The 7,212-nt window shown below is 28.7% G+C and overlaps 1 pseudogene; it reads left to right on the top strand.

Moving 5' to 3' along the window:
* The window catches only part of LOC139859480 (rac-like GTP-binding protein ARAC1), a 40,911-nt pseudogene extending 34,293 nt beyond the window's left edge, over positions 1-6,618 (top strand).
* Positions 6,619-7,212: the final 594 nt, after the last annotated feature.

The raw sequence follows: 7,212 nt of genomic DNA on the forward strand, positions 1-7,212 counted from the left end.
GAATAATATAATGACACTTGATCAACGTGATTATATTACAGTAAGTCATGCTGAGTTTCTAAATGGAACATGATGATTCACATATTATAACGTCAACATGTGTCATGTTACATAACTCTTTCATTCTGATTAACTTCCGAACATATCAAGAAAATATATTCTTGATAGTCCCATCTTTTTCCTTGAATTCTGGTAATTTGACAAGTCAAATTGTGCTATTATCGTTTCTTTCCTAAAACATTAACAATGTTCATTCCGAAATTCATATCTGCGAATTCTGGATCATTACGAGCGGTGCTTAATCGCAAGAAGAAGAAATGAAGGGACAAAACTCTGAAATAGAAATGGGAGTATAAATCGCAGCAAACAGGAGAGATCATTAACTAAGGATGACAATGATTATAGAAGACAGAAGCAGGAACATCGAAATATAAGGGAAGATATAAAACCCAACAACAACGCAGAAATTATAAACCGTGGATATTAATACGAATAGTAATATAAAGACACGGTATAATTAAGAATAGTATCACCCCAAGGTAATAGTAGAAGTAAACAGATTCTTCTGATGGAAGATTGAAAAGAAGGATGACAGAAATGATAATTAGAAAAATATCAAGGATTAGAACTGGATTAAGTATTTTCACAATCTTTTGGATGTATGAACTAAGAAAGAAAGTATAGGAATGGTGAGAATAATGGAACGGAAGAGGTTAATTTATAATGAAAATAACAGACAGAGTAATCGAGGCAGATCACTGTATTAAATAATAGAGATCTTAATTTCCTTACTCACCGAAGAATCAAATCTTTTAGATTTCGAAGATTTTCTTTAAATCCCTTGAATTCCGGAATTCAACTAAGACAACGTCAAAAGTTAAGACAAAACTTTATTTATTCATTTCACTCTTTTGTGATAGCTTCATTCGCGCTCTTCGAATAGTCAAATTGTTTTATCTATATTACTAAATATGATAACACTCTATTTATCAACCCATATTCGTCATGAAAACAATTTTATTGTTAGCCATGACCACCTCACTCAAATTTCGGGACGAAATTTCTTTAACGGGTAGGTACTGTGATGACCCGGGAATTTCCGACCAAATCTAAACTTAATCTTTATATGATTCTGACACGATAAGCAAAGTAGGTAATGTTGAGTCTCAAAATTCTTGGAACAGTTTACATAAATTTATTTAACCTTCGACCATCTCCGACGATTCACGAACAATAGAAATGTATATATAAATAATTATATTAATGAACTACTATGAATTTCGTTATTATGGAAAATAAATTCAAATAACTAAAACTTGTTATTAAAATATAGAGCATGTTGAAGATGATTGATTTCGAACATAAGTCATCTATAATAACAAGGTATTAAATGAATAATACTTTGAGTTCATTGTTTCAATATATATAATCAATATAGTTATCTATGTAATAAAACTTGATATTTAAAAAAAACATAATTATATTTATATTAGTTGGAGAATATATATATCTATACATAATTAGAACTATAGGTATATTGTTAAAATGAATAAATATTAAATATATAATATATTATGTAAATAATTAATACCATATAAATAAATGTAACTACAAGATAAAATATGGATATTATGTTAATGTTGTTATTATTACTTTTCTTATTATTCATTAGAAAAAATATCAATAAAATGGAGATTATTAATTTAATATATAGATATAAAATTTTGATACATTTGATTTGTTACATTATTATTAATATCATTATCATTGTTAATAACAGTATTATTATAACTAGTAGTAAATTTTAAATTTTAGTTAATATGATTTATATTATTATCAGATATTATTATTAAAATTAATACAACTATTGTTATTGAAAAACAACTTGTATTATTATTATTAATATAAAAATAAATATTATTATTATTAATATCATTAATAGCAATATTAACAACAATTATCATTATATTTTTTTATGGTTATTGTTATTTTTTTATAGGTATTATTATTGTTAATACATTTATTAAGTAATAATATTAATTATATATAAAAATGTAACAAAGACATGTAACTGAATTTGTTGTTTATATATTTGTCCCATTCTTTTATTCTCCTGGCCAAACCAACTATGTACTTCCTGTCTGTAAATTGATCTAGGTCGACATCACAGATCAATTAGAATCCAATCAACTGTTAAATTATGTACTTCATCACACTAGATACCTTATGTACTGCAAATTGAAAGAACAAGGAGGAAATAAGAACCCAGTTGTTTTCCCTGTCATGACCCATTTAATCAAAAACTCAATCTTGGATCAGTTATCAAAATCTAAAATTATGGTTGTGTTAGGAATCGTCCCTTCAAGGTTTCTGTAAGTTTTCAAGTTCTAATTCCGTTTCTTGCATTCGATTTTCGAAGTCAAACTCTTAAAATAAAAAGTCAAACTCTTTGTTCTTCGCGAAATTTGAATCCGTTTTGATGATTGATGTTAAATTGATGGTTTAGAAAGTTTATAAGAATGATTTGGGACTACTTTCATGTAGAAATTTTTATCTAAAACAGATTCAAACTCAAAAATCAAATTTCTTTTTTTTTAAAAGTTTACGAACAGCAGTAGCTGTAGTTATTTTTTTTTAATTTTTTTTTTATCAAGAACATTATTTTCTGATTCCTAGTTGTTTACAAGGCTTAAATAAACCAAGAATTCGATTTTTTTAGTCCTCTGGTCGATTAGTTCATTGAAAGAGATGAAGAAAAGGAAACAGCGAGATTACGGGTTAAATACTAATTGATTCAGTATTATTTCAAATAATGAGCTGCAGCTCAGATGGTTAAGGTTGTTGTTGAGAAGCGAGAGGTCTCGGGTTCAAATTCGGCTTGGGACATTTCTTTTTATGAAGGGTCTAGGAGGTAGTTTTCTTTTTATTTATTTATTTATGATTATTATTATTATCATTATTATTACTATTATTATTATTACTAATATTGAAATGATGATGATTATTAGTATTATTATTATTATTAATTATATTTATTATTAGTAAGTAAACTATTATTATTATTATTATTATTATTATTATTATTATTAAAGTTATATCATTATTATTATTATTATATTAGTTATTATTATCAACAATATTAGTAATATCATTTAGTATTATTATTACTAATATTATTATTTATAGTATTATTATTATATTATTTTCGCTAGTAATATTATAATTTCAAGAATACATATAGAATATGATTATGAATACAAATTAATATTATAAGAAACTATAGTCATTAGTTTACAAATTAAACACGAAGGATATGATTATTATAACCACGAATATACAGGTTTAATAATATTGTTAGGATTAAAAATATAGAAATTTTGGATATAAATATTATCATAAAAATCAGTAATCTTAACTAAAGTATGTTTTCAAAGAATTATCATAATTAATATTATCCAAGTTATTTTTAATACAACTTAGTATTACTATCATTATTAACATTATTATTATTATCACTTTTATCAATATTATTATAAAATATCATTATTTTTATTAACTTTAGTATTATCAAAATTAATAATTTCATAAACAATTGATCTTCATATAAAAGATACATATATCTAATATACATAACTTAACTATATTAATATTATGATATATAAAATAAATATATATAAATAAAGGAGGAAAACTTATTAAATATAACAATTACATCACTAATGATAAAATATAGATTTATTCAGTTACAAGTATGTGTTTTAATATATATATATACATAAATGATATAGGTTCGTGAATCCGAGGCCAACCCTGCATTGTTCAGTATCGTCATATGTATTTTTACTACAAAATACAGTAGTGTGAGTTTCATTTGCCTTTTTACCCTTTATATTTTTGGGCTGAGAATACATGCGCAATTTTTATAAATGTTTTACGAAATAGACACAAGTAATTGAAACTACATTATATGGTTGAATTATCGAAATCGAATATGCCCTTTTTATTAAGTCTGGTAATCTAAGAATTAGGGAACAGACACCCTAATTGACGCGAACTCTAAAGATAGATCTATCGGGCCCAACAAGCCCCATCCAAAGTACCGGATGCTTTAGTACTTCGAAATTTATATCATGTTCGAAGGAGGATCCCGGAATGATGGGGATATTCTTATATACAAATTGTGAATGTCGGTTACCAGGTGTTCAATCCATATGAATGATATTTTTGTCTCTATGCATGGGACGTATGTTTATGAGAAATGGAAATATGAAATCTTGTGGTCTATTAAAATTATGAAATGATTATTTATGTTAAACTAATGAACTCACCAACCTTTTTGGTTGACACTTGAAAGCATGTTTATTCTCAGGTATGAAAGAAATCTTCCGCTGTGCAATTGCTCATTTTAAAGATATTACTTGGAGTCATTCATGACATATTTCAAAAGACGTTGCATTCGAGTCGTTGAGTTCATCAAGATTATTATTAAGTCAATTATAGTAGATATTATAAAATGGTATGCATGCCGTCCACTTTCGATGTAATGAAATATTGTCTTTTCAAAAACGAATGCAATGTTTGTAAAATGTATCATATAGAGGTCAAGTACCTCGCGATGTAATCAACTGTTGTGAATCGTTTATAATCGATATGGACTTCATCCGGATGGATTAGGACGGGTCTTCACACTTTACACATGAAGTGATGCTTCGACTATGACTCTTGTAGGGAGGAGCTAGAGATTCAAAGAAGATCCTGCATCATATGGGGAGTTATTCGAATTATGCTATATAAACCAATAGCATTCAACGGATATCTAGGGACGAGATTGCTGTCTAGCAATCGACAAAGGTTGAAGTTGATAAAAGCTAATAGCAATTGATTGAGACTTCGAAAGAAAGATCCCATGTACTTTCAGGGGGAGCTTCTAGAGTTTCGACACTTCGTCACAAATCAAGCAAATTCTACAAGCTATTCACAACGGATATCTAGGGAGGAGATTGTTGTCTAGTGATCGATAAAGGCTGACGTTGATGAAAGCTTCAAGACATATGACCGTTGAAGAATCAAGATGGAGATCAGATCTGGGATTTAAGATTCCACGGCACATACTTAATATGTATAGGAATTAGTTAGTTAGTTCTAGTGATTCCTTGTATGTAATTTTGTATGTAAACTTGACAGAGAGCAATTTTTGAAACACAATCTATTTCATGGGGGGAGATTGTTGACATCCTAAAATGAGCTAGATTGTGTTTCCTAGCCTTGTAATGAGGGTCCTATATATGAGGCTATATATAGGACCTCAAGGCTCCCTTTGTCATTGTTTGCCACATTTGAGCCCTTGGTATGAAATAAAGATGTTGACCATTTGACTTATTCTCTCAACATTCATACCATGATCATCAATGTTCATACACATTCATATTATACGGACTAACACATTATATTACTTATAATGATAATGACATACACATCATAATTGAGGTAGCAATCTATCACCCAAATTGACCACTCTGTCAATAAATGGGTCTAAGTTGCCACTTTCATGATCCGTTGACTAATTTCTTTTTATCGCTCTCAGTGGATTCCAGAATTAAAGCATTATTGGGACCAAAATTGGTTAGTTGCTTTATTAACTCCAGTTAACTGCTTCATTTTATTTATTTATTGTGAATTCATGCTATGATGAATTTGGATGGCGGTTGCGGTTAGATCTCGGAGATGATAAGCAGTTCTTCGTTGATCATCCTAATGCAGTTCCCATTACAACAACTCAGGTGAATATTATTTATTATTATTTCTACTGACTAAATATTCCACTTGTGTGTTCCAAGATGTAACTTTTTGGCTGTTGCTAAATAAGTAAATCAGTAAATGACCATTTTACCCTTAAACATGTTAACTAAAGGGAGTAATTCTAAATAATTTTTTGATTTTATCTGACTGACCTTGTATCTTTATGGGTTTGTTTTAGGGTGAAGAACTAAAGAAGACGATTGGAGCTCCCTCATACATTGAATGTAGTGCAAACACCCAAGAGGTACCTTTAGCCTTCTTCCACGTAAATACATGTCTAAACGGATCACGGTTAGGTCGACCCTCTGACTTTCTTTTCTTTAAATGTATAAATACTTAAGTGTTTCAAAACATTATGAATTTTGTATCATTAGTATGTTTTAATGCAGAGATAAAAATTTAAGAGGCTGTAACCATCCAAATACACTTCAAGTTACTTTTGACCCTTTCTTTTTTAGCAGAAAAAATGTGTCAAAAGTGACTCGAAGTTTATTCGACCACCCATTGACCCGTTCTATTTTAATAACCAAGTTTTTAAAGCTTAACTGTTAGAAGTCAAGTTTTAAACACAATTAACCCATATATATATATATATATATATATATATATATATATATATATATATATATATATATATATATATATATATATGGGTAGGAATTGCTACCTCTATGTTGTACGAATATGAGCATTCTTATGGTGTAATTTTTTTGTCAGAACGTCAAGGGAGTTTTTGATGCTGCAATTAAAGTTGTGTTAGCACCTCCAAGTTCAAAGAAAAAGAAAGGAAAAGGTAAAAAGGGCTGCTCTATATTGTAATCAACTATGGAGTGTGCGAATGGAGTTTACACCTTCAAAGTCGTCGAGGCTAACCACACGTCCACATTTGGCTTATTGTGTGCCTCTTGTTTTTAACCGTTTTAGTAGTCACGCTTTTATTGTTTGGCCTTCCAAGTTTATCCCTAGCCGGTTTTTGTTTGTTTTTAAATGTATTAGTTTTACTAGAGATCCACTTTTTTGAAAATGAAAAACGAAAAAATAAAGTGTTGGATTATTTTCCTTTATATATTCATTTCATTTATTTGTACTTCATCGTTAAATACTTTTGTCGGAGATTTTTTTTTAAACAGCAGACACACTCATATCATGAATAGTTCACCCCGGGACTCGAACTCACCATCTTAAGCTTGGTGAGTTATCTCGATATGGCTAGGCCACTACTTTAATTCCATTCGTCTTTAAAAATTTTGTACATAATGCTTGAGTTTTAAGAACACTTATATTGCTCATAATGTCACATGTCAACCTGTTCTGAGGGTAAAACTTGATAGTATTTAGTTAACATATTCATTAACTTACTGTTGGTTATTATTCATGTTCCTTTTTATTTCCTTTTTTTTTTTTTACAATTTC

Source organism: Rutidosis leptorrhynchoides, chromosome 7 (genome assembly GCF_046630445.1).
Source record: "Rutidosis leptorrhynchoides isolate AG116_Rl617_1_P2 chromosome 7, CSIRO_AGI_Rlap_v1, whole genome shotgun sequence".
In the NCBI taxonomy this organism is placed as follows: Eukaryota; Viridiplantae; Streptophyta; class Magnoliopsida; order Asterales; family Asteraceae; genus Rutidosis; species Rutidosis leptorrhynchoides.